General features: G+C 36.6%; 1 protein-coding gene across 6 annotated transcripts in view; it reads right to left on the reverse strand.

Moving 5' to 3' along the window:
* LRRC4C (leucine rich repeat containing 4C) overlaps nucleotides 1–18,283 on the reverse strand; it is a 1,246,033-nt gene that overhangs the window by 289,291 nt on the left and 938,459 nt on the right. The window lies entirely within an intron of this gene.

The following is an 18,283-nucleotide window of genomic DNA, read 5'->3' on the forward strand; positions in this document are numbered from 1 at the left end:
TGTTCTCACCTGTAGCTCCTGCACTCCAGAGATTGGGAGGCAAAAAGATATGGAGTTGAAAATAAACTAAGGCTATACAGGGAGTTCAACGTGAGTTTGGATACTTAGTGAGAGCCTGCATCCCTCCAAGAGGTGGGGAAACGAATCACATGCAGCAACAAACAAACAAACAAACAAGTGAAACTCTAAACAAAGCAGTAAGCTAATATAAGTTTAATTAAAAAAGTAAAGCAAAGGAGATGGTGCAAACTTTGCTTTCTCTAACCAATATAATTGTGATCAAAATTTTCCCTTTGCAGCTAAATCTAAAATATACAAAGAACTCAAGAAATTAAATACCACCAAATCAAACAGTCCAATTAAAAAATGGGGTATAGAGTTAAGCACAGAATTCCCAACAAGGGAATATTGAATGGCTGGAGAAACAATTAAAGAAATACTCAGTGTCCCTAGTCATCAGGGAAATGCAAATAAAAATGACTATGAGATTCCACCTTATACCTGTCTGAATGGCAAAGATTAAAAACTCAAGTGGCAACAAATGTTAGGAAGGATTGGGAAACCCTCCTGCAGTGCTGGAGGGAGTGCAAACTTGTACAACCACTTTGGAAATCAGTCTGGCTCTTTCTCAGGAAATTGAGAATAATTCTACCTCAAGACCCTGCCATACTACTGCTGGGCATATCCCCAAAATATGCTCTACCATACAACAAGGACATTTTCTCAAATATGTCCATAACAGCTTTATTTGTAATAACCAGAATCTGGAAACAATCTATATGTCCCTCAACCAAAAAATGGATATAGAAACTGTAGTTAATTTACACAGTGGAATACTATTCAGCTATTTAAAAAAGGGAAACCTTGATATTTTCAGGCCAATGGATGGAACTAGAAATGATTGTCCTTAGTGAGGCAACCCAGACCCAGAAAGATACACATGGTATATGCACACTTATAAGTGGATATTAGCACAACATAGATGTCCTTTGAAAGACACCACGCAGTGGGGGATCGAAGGAGACAAGACTGCCAAATGGGCACACAGAGGAAAGGAATGCAGACTGTCCTGATGAGATAAACCAGGCTGTTTCCAGAGGCCTAGGGGAAGGGATTAGCAGAAGATGAGAGAAGGTAGCAATGGGAAGATAAAAGGGAGTGGATAACAATCAGGAGGTGATGTGGATAAATTATAATAAATAAAATACACATTTAAAACATCTGGGAGGAGGAGGGAGTTGCTGCAGAGATTGATGCCCTAACCAAGGACCGTGCATGGAGAGGACCTAGATACTTTTCTCAGTGGCAGTACATGGGCAGCACATCTCCTTGTAGGTCCCACAATACGAGGAGTAGGGACTACTTCTGACACGGACTCTGATCCCTCAGTGTGGACCATTTACCCCTGACAGTGTGGCCTGGCCAAAACTCAGAGGAAGAGGATCCAGGTAGTACAGATGAGACTTGATGAGCTGGGGAAGATTAGGGGAAGATGGTTTGGGAATGGAGAGAGGTGGGGTGAGGAAGGGAGGGTGGGATCAGGAGGTGATGAGGGAGGAGACTACAATTGGGATGGAAAGAATTAAAACTGCAGCACAAGTTTGTAACTTATATTCCAAATCCCACTGCCTGGGAATGGCTCTGACACTGGCTGAGACATCAATGTCTATGCAGAGAAAATTCTTCTTATTGGTTACAGAATCCATGTGACTGAGGATTAGATGCCATTCTTCCTACGGCATGAATGAAGACTTCCTATGTCATGAAGATGTCTTTCTTCTGCTCATGCAAAGAGCAGAGAACTAGCCTTAGTTATTCTGTGCACACCCTGCACACCTCATACCCTTGTATTTTTGGGACTGTAAAATGCGTGGAGAACATTGTATGTTTTCAGAGAAAAAGAACTGGACTTTGAAACTGTATCAGGCCTGACAGGATTCTTTCCTCTAAGCATGCTGGATGCTGACATTCTGCATCCTTCATGTTCTAGCTCCAAGTGCCTCAGTTGCTGTTCTCCATCAGAACAGGACAGCTCCCAAGACAGCTTCAAAGAAAGCTTCCATTCCCGATTGGTCCAGCAGTTCAGACTGTCCCACATAGGACTTCTATTAAGCCGGTAATTTCTCAACATTTAGAAACTGGATGAAAAAATGCTGTTCCTACCTTGTTTAACCACTTCCCCAATTTTATTTGTGGCCCTACAATGGTGTTAATTCATTCATCCCAAATAAGCCAGAAAAAAAAAACCTAAGAGAACAATACCACATTTCACTTAATGAAGGTTGGGTAGGTTTTTCCTTGCTTTCTTGGACTATAGCTAATTATTTTCATTGGGAGTTGGTCTTATCCAGAGAGAAAATGACGTTGGACTCAGGGATTTCTCCCTTTTCTTCTATCTTTCTTTCTTAGGTTTGGAGATAGGGGCTGAAAAAAAGAAAGGGAATATAGAAATATATAGGGATGATTAGGCAAAAAGTAGATTATTGAGTCGACTCCTCAACTTTAGGTCTTAATTTTTACTCACAAGGTTATTTTTAATTCATAGGTATGGAAATTTGTATATTGATGAAAAATAAGTTTAATTTTTATACATTGGTATGAAATTCAAATTTAAGATTATTTTTCACAAACATACATATATATTTCTATTCTAATATGAGGTATTTTCCCCATACCATTAAGGTAGAATATTAGGTTTACTTCCAATACCTTGAAAGTGCTATTGCAGAATGTTTGGGATAAGTAAGTTAGACAAGTTAATTGTCAATTGATCAAATCAAGGTCATGTCAATTACTAGTCTATTTATATCACAATAATATACATTCTACATATAACAGATAGGTATGACCCCATTGACAGATAAGGTAAAATAGTTAGATAAGATCTTTAAAAACCTCAGAGTCCTACAGAATATGGCATTTAAAAATGTTTTTATTGTTTTAAGGATTATTTGACAATAACACAGGTTAACACCTGGCAATACCCAGCCTACTTCAAAGAAGATGATGAACATTAAAGAACCTCCTTATGGAGATGGCTTCAATGTGGCAAACCTCATTTCATATTGACAGTATTCTGCTTAAAAATAGGCAAGCTTGGATGCAGGTAGAGTTGATTGCCAAACTCTGCCAAGACAGGGCAAACAAGCCCTCAATAATGCTTGCCTCACAAATATGTATGGCAGATCTATTGGTCCAGAAGGCTGAAGATGGTGCTCCAACGTTATAGAGAGTTATGGGTGACTTTTCAGGCAGCAAGCTGTCTCTGTAATTTTCTCATTTTGGAAGCTTCTAACCTGTGCTTTCTGTTTACTCAGGTAATTAATTTTATTTCTTCTCAAGTCTCTGATAGGGTTGAAGACCAAATAGGTTAGTTTCACAATTAAACTTAGCTGTTTATGAGTCAAGATGATTTTAGGTCCAGATAGATGTTTTAGGTTGATAGAGATGAGATATGATAGATACTGACTTATACTCAGAAATTTAGATTCACCAAGACAGGAAAATGTTTTGCTCAAGGTTTCCAAATACAAATAGCCAAAACACTGAGAATATAACATTTATATAACTGCTGATTCTTCTTGCTGTAGGTAGTTTATTGTATATAATAATATAAATATGTATGTAAAAATTTAAAAAAAATAAGAAAAAATAACTGCACCTAACAGAGTACTAAACACACACTCTCTCTCCAACTAGCTTCTACTAGACACCAAAACAGAAGGGCAAGTGTTCATTGATGCCTTCATTCACTACAATTAGACCATAATTAGACATTCATTGATGAAATCTCTAAGTTGTGTGTTAATTTTGAAAATATCTTACATTGGTGTTTTGGAATCATCACTACTTGTTAACCTAGAAATCCCAATGTTGGAGGATTGAATCTATGAAAATAGCCTTCTACAAAGCCACCTATGCCAAGGGTTTGCAATAAGCTCATTAGAAAGCAATATTCAGCTATAGCATATTGATTGGATAATCAACAATGTTATTGATGAAGTTACAATTTTTTCCTTAAGATTTTTCTCTTTACTGTTTCTTCCTATTTTATACATTTTAATTAAAATATAATTAAACACTTTCTTCTTCATTTTTCCCCCTCCAGCTTTTCCCAGGTACCTTTCCTCCAGTTACTACCACTTAAATTTTCATTATTCTAGGACTCACTCAGCAATAAATGAGCTCATCTCACAAAAATGCCTCCTTTGTAGCGAAGAAGAAACCTGAAGTAACAGGAATACTTTCTGCAGCCTCACCACCTTCAGATGAAACTTGTTTAGTCATTCTCCTGACAATCCTTTTCTAGGAGGGGTACCATTGGGTGCAAAAGATCTCCTGCTAAAATGACAAAATGATCTTTATTTTGAGGAAAAGGAAGACTTTGAGGACGAAAAAAAAGGCCTACCTTTTCTTCATTCATCAAAAATAATAGAAGGCTACTCTATTGCATTCTGAAATATGACTGAGGTATCTAGATGTGCTCTGGCCTCTGTCATGTGGAGCAATAAGGCCATTGACTTGATGACTTACCATACCTTTTTAAATTTTCATTTTTCAAGACAGGGTTTCTCTGTGTAGCCTTGCCTGACAGGACCTGGACTCAATTTATAGATCAGGCTAGTCTTGAACTCAAGAAATCGACATAACTCTGCCTCCCTAAGTGCTGTGACTACAGGCATGCACCACTGAGCCTCGCTGATTTTTTTTTCTTGATGAATGAATAAAGGTAGTTTTGGAAAGCTTCCTACATAATGTAAGATCTACCTCAAGTATTGATAAATGAGAACACGTGTGGTCAAAAAGAATAAGAAACGAATAGTGATGGCCTCTGCTGAGTGGGTTGAACTTTGCATTGGGAGGAAAAGGCCGTGTCTACGAAAATTAGACAGACACAGTGTCTCTACAGTCATGTTTGCTTTATCAATGTTGTAGCTAACGTTCCTTATAGAAAGTAAGCGTCTGGAAGGGTTGAAGAATAAGGGGCTAGATTCTCATGTCTATGGAAGATAATTAATCAATTAAGTGAGTTTGACTTATTAACTATTTAAGAAGAATAGAAAACATCAGAAGGATGCACATAAGTAAACAGAAAACACAGTCTAGAACCTGAAAATATCTAACAAATATTAGTAATAGAAATGCTTTTGATGTAACTGATTTAGTGAATAAGTACAGTAGATAAACAATCACATTATCTAATGAAAACACACTGGTGATCATGAAAATGCATTACAGACTTCCACCACAAAGGAACTTATTGGTCCATGGGACACAACTGATAAAAAGCATGTCACTTGTTTCCTCAAGCTACTCCTAGTCCATCTTTTGAGGTCAATGCATTTTTCTGATAGCCAACTCTGTCTAACAACTCCATAGTAGCCTTTCTGTAACTTCCATAGAAAGGCCATGATTTTAGGGTCTAGAGTTTCCAAATACTATGGCAACAGCTCGCCGTTGATGGCTCTCATTATATCAGAACACAAGATTTAAAAAATGCTTCATACAAAAGCAATGAGTGGTGTGTGTATGTGCGTGTGTGTGTGTGTGTGTGTGTGTGAGAGAGAGAGAGAGAGAGAGAGAGAGAGAGAGAGAGAGAGAGAGAGAGAGAGAGAGAGAGAGAGAGAGAGAGAGAGAGAGAGAGAGAAGAAATAAGAGCCTGGAGAAGAACAAGGCTTTTATTTTTCCTTAGAACATTCTACACTCATAGGAAATTTCTCTGCTACCATACATAGCAATTCTAAGAGCCCAATGTTAGATTTTTCCAGGAAGGTCTGAATAGACTATTTTCTATCTTAAAGGTTCCTGTGTTGGGATTTAATCTCTAATGTCTGAACTTCTGAAAGACAAACCTTATCAAAAGTATTGGAGTTATTGATTTGAAAACACTCAGAGGAAGGACAGCAGGTTACCAAGAAGAGACTTGATACCCTATAAGCATATACAAGGGGAGGTAATTCCCCTCAGGAACAGTCATAGAGGAGGGGAATAAGGGGAAAATGGGAGGGAGGGAAGAATGGGAGGATACAAAGGATGGGATAACCATTGAGATGTAACAAGAATAAATTAATAAAGCCAGGCGGTGGTGGCGCACGCCTTTAATCCCAGCACTCGGGAGGCAGAGGCAGGTGGATCGCTGTGAGTTCGAGGCCAGCCTGGTCTACAAAGTGAGGCCTGGACAGTCAAGGCTGCACAGAGAAACCCTGTCTCAAAAAACCAAAATAAATAAATAAATAAATAAATAAATAAATAAATAATAAAAATAAATTAATAAGAAAAAGAAAAAAAATTAAAACTTAGAGAAAAAAAAAAAGAAAACACCCTGGACATGTCAAAATAAATTGAGTACTGTTTTAAATGATTTTCATGCTTCATTTTAATAATTTCCAATGCATTATATTGCAGGTATTTCTCTTTTAATTGAGTATATTTATTACATGTTGAATATTATATGTGTATTTTTTATAGGATTCAAGAAATACTAGGATCTAAACTCAGGCCTCCATACTGGTGTCATCAGTGTGCTTAGGCCTTGAGTGACTTCCCCAGCCCAAGTGGTGAAAATTGTTAACATAATGTAAATCAATGAAGCTAATCATCACACCTAGAATCTCGAGTACTTAATAGTTTTATGATGAGCGTATCAGCAATTTACTTAGTAATATTGGGATGAATAATACATATTTATTAGTTAAATGCATGATCCTTGGAAATATGTTTTCCTTGGAAATATGTTCCGGATTGAACACTCCATTCATTGTACATCACCTCCTTATTCCCACAAATGCCAGCTCTGGATCACTCCACTCTACTCTTGGACTCGGAGTTCCATTGCTCAGGGTACAACATAACATGTTGCATTTGCCCCTCTGTGATTGGTTTGTTTCATTAGGAAAATATTCTATAAACCATGTACTTTGTAAATGATAAGTATCTTCTTTGTAGACAGTGATTAGCATTCCATTATATATGAACATAACATTTATTTTGAAATTTTAGAAGGATAACTTGACTTGTTCAAGAGTGTCAGAACCAAATTTCTAAGTCATGACCTTGTTTTTACTGTACTTGTCTAAAAGTTAATGTCAGTGCTTCTCACCACAATGTCCTTAGCAACTTCTCATGTACTAATCAAACATTAATAATATTGTGTAAAATACAAGATTTAATTTGCCATTATTACCCTATTATCATTGTTTTCATCATCTGTCTAATAATCATGAGGTCATCCAAGCATTTAAACACATGTTTACCATTTCCTTCTCAGGATACCCAGTTAATTAGGCAAATTTTGCAAATGACTCTCACAGTTAACTTGTAAACCTAATCAGCTTATCATTCCACCCTCTTGTTATAGTATGTCATGGTCACAAGCAAACTACGTTAAAGTTTTAAAGCTACAAATAGTACATTTGAATTGGGCTTGGATTAATAATTGGCTTCAGATCTGCAAACCTAATGTTTTTATTTTAGAAAGAGATTTATTTATAGAATTATGAAGATGTGGGTAACTTGGGGGGGTGCTATAAGCAACCTTTTGCCTCTGGGTCAGTGTCACTGGGCTCTGGACCAAGGCAGTAATGATCAAATGCCAGTCTGTCTGACAGCTGTCTGGTGGCCTTTGTGATAATGCCTCCAGCCACTCACTTGTCTGAAGCATCCCATGCTGCATTCTGTTCCTGCTGCCATTTGTAATGACAGCCACAGCAGAAAGGGTGGCAGTTCAAATAGGCACAGGGACCCTTGGTGTCCATCATTCAGAGCCAGCACTTAAGCCCTAATTTAATAACAGTCCTACAACCAGTAGTAATTTCCTTTCAAATGAAGAGGCTTTCTCTGGTCCATCTGCCCCACTTATCGCCCCACAATGTTCCCATTTCCGATAGTGAGATTAAAATTTACCTTTGAATTAAACACAAGGTCAGATAAAATAAGTCACTGTGAGCAGTCATTATATTTTCTGTCACTGGACCAATTAAGATTTCCAGCTGTCAGATTCTGATGCTGCTGCTCCATAAAAAAAAAAAACGACACTGAGATGCATTGATCTGTGTCAAAGCAGCTTCCGAGGGAAAATTGGACCCAAAATAATGATAATTGTCATAGGATGTCACACCATTAAATGAAAACATAAAAAGCAAAATGCTGTGGAGAAACTGCAAAGTCATCCTCCTGTGGAGGTGAACAGAGCCACACCAAAGCAAGCACGCTGCTTTAGTAAGGCTCTGGCTGTGTAGCGGAAACCCTCCCTAGTCACTAGCAAGGTGACTCCTGACAGCTCATCTAATTTGATTTCAATTGGATTTTCAACCTAGGCACATAGTTTAGTTTATGAAGTGAGGGTTGATGATAAGAAGGACATTCACTGTGAAAGAAATGAGAAGTAAAGAAAGTTATTAGAAGTAAATACTAATAAACATCATGCACAAAAATGGAGGGCTCCAAGGACACTAAAGCCAATAGCTGCACCCTGTCCCTACCTGATGGAATGGACAGGAAGCAGAAGTTAACAGGCAAAGGTGCATCACTAAGATGTGACTGACATTCCAAAATGACCTGTAATGATTTATTATTTTAGTTGTTTTTATAGCAAAGGGAAATTTATTACTTTTCATTTCTCTAAACTTTGGATTAAAACAGGAAAAAAATACATTTATTTCCTGTAGACCTCTGGTTAAGTGTTACTGTCTTGTTAAAAGTTGCGGCACGGCTTTCCATTGGAGTATTATCCAGTCATTATTTCAGAATCACTTTCTGTAAAGTAAGAAGTTGAATAGTAGAATTTTGCTTGTTCCCAAGATTTACTAGAAATAAGTCATTCTTTTCTGTTATTCAAAAATGATGACTAAATAAAACCTCAGCAAATCAGAGCCCTCCTAACAAACTGTAAAGCTGTCCCATAGTAATGCATGTGGATAGATCTTCATGCAGTTTCAGCCACCAAACTCAAGAACCAGTGAGTGATGATTCTTAATGTAGTGGATATTTTGCAAGTGCTGAAATAACTATCAATAGTGAGAAGTTACTGCTTTTGAAAGAGCAAAGACTCCACTTAAATTTCCAAACATTATATGAACCAGTTTTACACACAATCATGTTTAAAGGCAAATTTATAAAATTTAAAGTAGTTATATAAATTAAAATAATGTATATTAAGAGTTATATCTCATAATTATTTGAATATTTTTATATTACCAGTTTCTTCTACCTATATTTGGAAAAAATAATATACAGTTGTCTTACTAAATTCAATATGTAGGAAGGTCACCCTGGTGACTTATAATCTACTATGCTACAAATATTGCCAAATACTAAACTCAGGGTTGACATATTGTTTAATTTGTGTGTTTTTTTAAAACAGTGATAAAAAATATTGACATAAATTACATTTCAAAGAGAGATACACACTAGGCATCATATTGTAAATGGTATATCAAACCAAGAAAACACTTTCTATTTTTTATATATTTTATTAATTTATTCATTTTATATCTCAATTGTTATCCCACCCTTTGTATCCTCCCATTCCTCCCTCCCTTCCATTTTCCCCTTAGTCTCCTCTCTGATGACTGTGATTGAGGGGGACCTCCTCCCGCTGTATATGCTCATAGGCTACCAAGAAGAGACTTGATACCCTTTCATTTTTTTTAATCAAATAAGGGAATCAGACATTTATGCCACTGATTAGTATAATGACATAAGTGTTCTGTTTGTAAATGTTTGTCAAAATAATAAAAATTTTGCAAAAAGTAATAATACTATTTAGTAATAATTTATTTTTAATAAAATCTATTTGCTATACCATGGACAATATTCAGTTATTGATTTGGTAAATATATGTACAGACAGGTATAACTTTCATTCGTTTCTAACCATAAAATTTATTGTAAGCACGTATTTGTACATATTTTCTTTTAGGCACTAAAACTAATTTTAGTCATTTATCAGCAAAGTAGTATATAAAATGGACTACTATGGTTATACCATACTATGGACTTACAACCCAGGAAAGTAAGTGCGTCATAAAGAGGAGAAGAAACCACCTTAATTAATCTTTACATACATCTCTGAAAATTAAGTGGCCCTCAGAAATTGGAGGTGAGAAACCTAAAACACCATGTCGTTATCTCTTTAAAGACTAGGGCTTGCAGAGAGCCTGCACTAACGAAGATCCCTTTATAGAAGTGGGCATATAGAAAGAGCTTCAAGTTGATCGAGAGTTCTATTTCCACATTTTTTCATATAATAAGTCAATAAAAATACCCTTGATATACTATAATCTGCCTTTTATACCAGAAAAAAAATATGTAACTAATAGGATTCTGCCTTCCAGTTAATGGTTAAATTTTTTTCAGACCACATGAAATAAAGAGTATTTTGCTTCTTTTCTAACAAATTTCTGTATAGTTAATTTGGAAAGAAATGTAACTGGTGCATTAAAATGTAAACACTGGGCATTTTTGCACCATTTGCAATAATTAAACAAAAAGAACCTTACAAAGAAAGCCGGCCCAATTTAGTTCTTGAGAGCAAACCTACCTATGGTATTTTATGTAACAGCATATCTCTGGGCAGACATAAAATGATTTCAACCACTTCTGCATGGTGTGAATGTTACTTTTTGTTTGTTGCTTGTTTTTCAGGACAGCCCTGGCTTTGTAGACTAGGCCGGCCTTGAACTCACAGAGACTTTTCTGCCTCTGCTTCCCAAGTGTTTGGCTTAAAGGTATGCACCGCCACACCAAGCTTGAATGCTACATTTTAAACATTGCAAGTGGATTCTAACTGACTAGTCATGTAATTCTTTTTTGAGAACTCATCTTTAAGTGTTGATTGATGGTGGAATTTCTCAAGAGGTTCAATTTGAGGCATTTTACATTTGGTTTTTATCTTTTATATTGTGCCTGTTTTTCTCGATACACAGAAAAGAAATAGATCCTAAAAATGCATGTAAGTAAGTATTTCAAGAAGATTTGGGGTTGTGCTTCATAAACACAGAAAGCAGAATACCATTATCTCATTCATTTCCAAAAATGTTGTCAAGGTGAATACTAAAATGTAAAATCTGAACGTCTTTGCAAATACTACACTAGAAAAGCCAGAGACTGGAAACAACTTAAATGTCCCTCAGCTGAAGAATAGATTAAAGTCTATGTGGTACATTTACACATGGACTATTACTCAGATGTTAAAGTAATGACATCATTAAGTTTGCAGACAAATGGGTGGAACTAGAAAAGATCATTCTGAGTGAGGTAACCCAGAACGAAAGACAAGCATGGTCTTTACTCATTTACAAGTGGGCATTAGATGTTTAAGTAAAGGCTGCTTAAGTCATGCTATAATCCACAAACCCAAAAACGGTAAGTAATAAGGAGGGCTCAACTGGGAAGTCAGTGGACTGGGGACAACTTGGGATAGGAACAGGAGCGATCAGGTTGGGGTTGGGAGGGACTGAGGAAGAGAGAACTGAGGAAGAAGACTGGCACCTGGGGGTAGTTGTGTGTTGGGAGTGTGTGATGTAGAAACACAGTGCAGTAGACTCTATGAGAGTCATTCTAATGATGACTCCTGCTAAGGAAGGATATAGGAATTGAACTGGCCATCTTCTATAATCAGGCAAGGATCCTAGCAGTGGGACTGGTACATCAAGCCAGCCGCAAAACCTTCACCTAGACTGTGTCCCGCCTACAAGATTTGCCTGGGTGATTGTGGCACAGAACTTGTTGGAGTATCTAATGCATGACTGCTCCAACTTGAGCCCATAACCAGGAGAGAGAGCCTGTACCTGAATGACCAGAGACCAGGAGCATGACATCCCAGAGACCCAGGATTGAACCAACGATGACTGACAATAAAAATCAAGAAGATGATTCCTAATGATATTCTGTTATGCATACAGAATGGTGCCTAACCTAATTGTTACCAGAAACTAATGGTAGAGCGGACACAGAAAGCCACAACCAAACACCAGCTGGAGCCAGGGGAACACACCAGAACAGGGGAACACACCAGAACAGGGGAACATACCAGAAGAGGGGTAGGAAGGGTTGTTGGAACCAGAGGGGTCCAGGACACCAAGAGAACAAGTCCTACAGAATCAACTAAGCAGGATCATAGGTGATCACAGAGACTGAAATGACAAACACAAACCATGTATGGGTCTGACCTAGGTCCTCCTCATAAACTTTGTTATTTCGTTCTATGTAGTTTGGTATTCTTGTGGGACTCCAAGAATTGGGCATCAGGGGTATTTCTGACTGTTTTGCCTGCACTTGGGACACTCACTCTTACTGAATTGCCTCATCCAGCCTTGATATATTGTATCTTGATAGATTATTTTTGGTGGATATCTTTGGGAGCTTTGCTTTTATTTTATTATTTTATTTTATTTTTAAGGAAAACACAGAAGGAGTTGTTCAAGGGGAAAAGAAAGTTATGGAGAACTACAGTTGGAATATAATGTATGAGAAAAGAATAAAAGAGTAAAAATAAAGATTATCCATTTAAAGGAAACCTGATATATTGCAAAGTCTTCTCATTGAGAATGGTCCTTGCTGGGTTGCCTTCATTTCTCTTTAATATATATCAGGATAAATATGGAAGTTTATTCACACAGATGTCACACATCTAAATGGTAAAGAAAATATGAGTAAAACTAAAATCCATAATAAAATAGAGGAATAGACTGGGATTAGAGTACAGTCTAAAAAGTCTGGGATGGAAAACAAAGGAAGAAAACATTCAATGTGTTAAAGAGAAGTTGAATCATAAAATCTCAGCCAAAATTGTTTTAAATTTATGTGATAAAATCTTACCCACTAAATATTATCCAATTAAAAGGTAATCTAATACATATAAGTAGTCAAATTATCTAAAATATATTAGAGTTTTACTATCCAGAATCGTCTTACTCCCAAGAATTATACCCTTTTAAAAGTAAAATTTATTTGGTTATACAGATGCTTCATAACTGAAAACAACTGCTACCATTCTAGAGGATGCAAGTTCATTCAGTTAGCAGTACCCACGTCAGGTGCTTCACAACTATCTATAATTCTAACTCCAGATGATGAGACACCTCTGGCCTCTGCAGATAGTTGCACTCACATTTATACACACACACACACACACACACACACACACACACACACACACACACACACCTACATGTAGTTAAAAATAGTAAAACTGAGTCATAAAAACTAAACATTACTTTCTCACATACTCTGGTGCCTCACCTTTGACCATGTCCCCTGGAGGGGGAGACCTGGTGGCACTCAGAGGAAGGACAGCAGGTTACCAAGAAGAGACTTGATACCCTATGAACATATACAGGGGGAGGAAATCCCCCTTAGGAACAGTCATAGGGGAGGGAAATAAGGGGAAAATGGGAGGGAGGAAAGAATGGGAGGATACAAGGGATGGGATAACCATTGAGATGTAACAAGAATAAATTAATGAAGTAATTAAAAAAAACCTAAACATCAAGTCAATGCAGCTTTGTCTAGTCTAAAAACATAGTTCATAAACTCCCCCTAAAACCAATTCTTTCTGGACTGCCTCTTCCTTTCCAACTTCTTTCTAAGGTATTAGTTTGCATGCTTACTGCACGCATACATTTTGAGTTGATACCGACACATTTTGTGGGTATTACAAACTGTGGGGCTTTTGCTTTGGAAAAGGTTTCATTTCCCCCCCCCCCATAGATCTGTTATATGACTTTGTCTTCAGTGCACCTGCTTTCTTATGTTAATTTAGAATAACTGATTTTAAATTTGTTTCCAATTTCTGATTTAATACTTAAAAAAGTAACCAGTGGGTGATAGTAGAATTCCTCTCCCTACTAAAGGTGACATCCTGCGTGCAATGCAGCTGCTGTTTACATAAATACTTCCTGGGGGAAAATATTCACATTTTTTTGTATTTTCTTTTATTTTTGAGACTATGTAATTCTATCATTTCCGCCTTCCCTTTCTTCCTTCCAAACCCTGTCATATACCGTTCCTTTTTCCCTTTCAACTTTATAGTCTCTGTTTTCATTCCTTGATATTATATGCACTTATGCATATACATTCATGTGCCTAAGTGTAATCTTCTCAGTCTATGTAATGTTTCTGGATGTATGTGTCAGGACTGACCATTTGGTATTGGATAACTCAGTGGTGTGCTCTTCCCTGGGGAAGACTGTTTCTCTCATTCTCAGCATTCTTTAGTTGCCTAGAGAGTGTTAACCAGGACTGAGGATTTGAGGGCTTTCCTCCACCCACTTTGACGTGTGTTTTGGTGTTGCCCTTGTTCAGCTCATATTTAGGCATCCTTGTTGATGAAACTGGATGGTCTTCTGTGTATCTCTTCTTCCTTCCTCCAGTAGATGATGTGCAGAGAGAGGAGATTAAGAACTTAACCAAGGATAGAAAATGTGAGAGTGGGAAAAAAAAGAGTTAAATGCAAATCAAGGCTAAGTGTTTCTCTGCCTATAGATTATGAAGGGCTTGAAGCAAGTAGATTTCCTGCAGACAAGCCGTTATCCTTAGTTAATAAATCTCTAATGAGTGCAAAGGATTGCTTTAAGTATGAAGGTTTTCAGAAAGGTTCTTCTTAGAACACAAGTACTGCAGGCCAAAGAAGTGCAATTATGAAGGCAGTTGCACACCCCTTGCAGGGGGTTTCCTCTTGGAAATGAAGTTGAAAGTTCTCAGCAGGCAGTGAATGCACCTCCTCTGGCTTCCTAGTTGCTGAGACCAGAGACTTGTAATGCCGAGAACTAAAGCCAGCTCTGTTTTATGTATAATCTTTTGTCTCAGATAATGAGACCCAGAGAGGAAGTACATGTCATTACAGCCAAGTTGACCTTGGAAAAAACATATTCATCTACTTCAAACTCCATGAAATAAGGATGGTTATAGCTGAGTTTGGATGGAATAACTTTGAAGAGCTGTTTCCTGCTGTCACACTCAATGACTGTAGTAACTTTGAATTAGTTAGTCCCACCTTTCTCCAGTGTGTATATATTGATTTAGTTCACACAGGTTCCGAGAAGCACTGACAACCATCACCAGCCAAGACACCATTTCATCTCAGGCTCTACATCATGAACAGTAAATTTGAAACCACATTGTCATCACCATTCATAGAATACAAAATCATTACTTTAAGCAGTAAAAGATGAAGAAACCAGTGAACTAATATGCTCATATTAGAAATACCACATCAAGATAAAATGTCATAGCAAAAAAGACTGAAATAGTTCATTCTAAGAAACGTATGTGTTTCTGCACCAGGAATTATATCAGAAACAGGTTCTAAGCTAAGCTGCAAAAAAGGACTCCAGGGACTTCAATTATATTATTGGAAATAAGACTGTGAAGTGTGCCGTTGTTTGACAAAGAGGATATAAGGAAGGCCCTGGTGTGTCTCACTCTAAGGCAGCATTAATATGGAAGATACTTTCTCACCCTTTGTCTGTGAATTATATCCACAATTGCAAGCAGAGATATAGAAAAATCAATAGCAGCCAGAAGAGGCAGGAAACAGTACTGTAATAAGCCATGGCTCCAGGAGTCTATAACTTGACAATCACATTTTTAGGCATTCATTGGGCAATAGTAATGGAGAAGGTTAAGGACTTGATGAAAGATAATATGGACTACTGTCTATGAAATGGATTATAGACCACAATTGTATAATGAGTACATGGGCCCCAGGGGGAATTGAAAGCTGGAAGATCACATGCATCATAAAGCATCATTTTACTTAATAGACTTTTAACCCTTTGTTGCAGAAGATACACTGGACCATGTGTCACAAACCATAGGATCAAAAGCACAGAATGTTCACCTGTTCAAGGTGTTTCTACTTCTGAGTATAAGTATGTCAAGGATAGTTCACCCTTTTTAAGTGTTAATTTTAATTTAATCTTGTACTCAGTGGTAAATCTAAGGCCTTGAACTTGTGAGGTAAGTATTCTCCCTGAGCTATCTAACTGGACAGAAAGTACTATTCTTTTAATAAGAATCCTGTAGCGGATGTGCCCAAACTTTTGACACTGGATGTGACATCTACATCTATAAAATCCATCCTCAAGGGCTAGCAAGATAGCTCTGCATATAAACCCTGTGTGAGCCTAAAAACCAGAGTTCAAACCCCAGAAACCTCATAAAGATGAAAGGAGAGAAACCAACTTTACAATGTTTACCTCTGGCTTCAACATGTGTGCCATGGCATATGTACCAACAACACACATAACACACATAGGCACAGATCAAATGATCATAAGTTTAGTTGAGTCAATAAACTAATAGAAATAAGATCATGTTTACCAACTATACAATGGAGTTCAGAGATGCTTTTCAATAACATTTTAAGTTCATGATTTGGACAATTAGGAGAATAGAATTTCATCTCAAAAGCTGACTTCTCCACTCCTTGATGAATGGATATAACTATGGTATTAACCTACTGCTTGCATTTTTTGATTACATGAAAATATTTCTCAGGGTGGCGTAATAACTCAGCAGGTAAAAGTGCATGTTACCAGGCTTGACAACCTGAACTGAATACCCAGGGCCCTTATAACTGAAGGAGAAAACTTTTCACATCCACACACTCACAAAGGAATGTGTTCCCCATAAACAAATAAATAAATTTAATAAGATTAGTTTTTCTTAAGTAGTGATAAATATGCTATAAACTTCAAATTTTTATTTAAAATAGGCTTTCTTCGCACACATTATATTTTGACTACCATTTCCTCTCCCCTAACTCCTAGGAGATCCTCTCTCTTTTACCCACCCATTCAAATCCACACCCTTTCTTTTTCTCTTTCTTTTGAATGCAACAGGCATGTAAAAATAAGAACAGAATAAGAGAAAAATAAAAACAAACACACCAGAAAGAAATAAAGCTAAAACATAAACAGAAGATAAAAGAGCCAAAGGCAAAGTATAAACATTTCCAGACACGGAGATATATGTGTTCATTAAATTTTAATAAACATATTTCTAATCTTGAAAAATCTGTTTGAATTATGGTGAATATGCACTCCTGGCATATTCAGGTAATCAAGTTTATTCCTTCTCAAGTCTCTGATGGAGTTGAAGACCAGGTAACTTAGTTTTACAATGAAGCTTCTTTGTTTAGGGTTAGTATGTTTTTAGGTCTAGTTAGATGTTTTACGTTGATAATGACAAGATGTGATGAAGACTGATTTACATTCAGAATTTTAGAGGCACCAAGATAGGAAAGATGTTTTCTTCAAGGCTGTCAAATACAATTAGCCAAAACACTAACAATGTGACATTTATATAATTCCTAATTGTGTCATGGTTTTTCTTACTATAGGTAGTTTACTGTATTCATGGGTAATAATATAAATGTATATGTAAAAAATAAAAAATGTTTTTTAAAATGCAAAAATCTTTCTAAATCTTAGTGTAAAAATATAAACTATATATTAAATGATGTAACAAATTGTTTTGTTAGTTAATAAAATAAAATAATGAACTTGCAAGGACTGTGAATAAAACTCTTAAGTAAGATAACTCAATTTCACAAAATTGAGGGTTCTTTTGTTATTCAAAGTGCTGTGCTAACAAAAACAACAACAACAGTAAATAATATTTACTGAGTTCCAGGTACTGGGAAAAATTTTTTTTTCAAAAATTTACACCTATTTTGAAAAGGTAGGTGTTCTTGATTTTATTCATATTTTAGTATCTTTGATATCCATTTGTTTTATAGTAGGGCCTCTCATAATATGCTTATTAAGCTCAGGGTTAAATATAGATGTCAGAGCCCCTCTGTGTCAGATGCAAAGCAAGTTTAAGGAAAGGGAAATTTCTATATGTACGAACATGTAGTATTTTTGATTCTTAAAATGCTCCATGCCCAAGAACTATAATCATCCAAAACACAGATGCCTAGACACCAGTGTAAGTACAAAACAACAGCCAGGGCAAAAGGTGACCACCAGAGTCCCCTCCTACTACAGCAAGCTCAGAATAGCCTAGCACAGCTGACACACACACAAAAAAAACCCAACCTTCAAACCAACTTGGTAAAGATGATAGAGTTCCTCAAAGATGAAATAAATTCCTCTAAAAATCCAAGAAAACCCAAACAATCAGGGGGAAAGAATAAATACCTCCCCCAAAATACTAAGAATGTGTTTGCATCGAGTAGTTGAAAAACTAGTAATTTGTCCCAAATCTTATAAAATGTTGACAAATTTGTAGAAGCAGTAGATGCATTATAAAGAGATATTAAATAACATTTCTTGCAT

The sequence above is a fragment of the Acomys minous genome, assembly GCF_964271855.1.
Source record: "Acomys minous genome assembly, chromosome: 3".
NCBI classification, from domain to species: Eukaryota; Metazoa; Chordata; class Mammalia; order Rodentia; family Muridae; genus Acomys; species Acomys minous.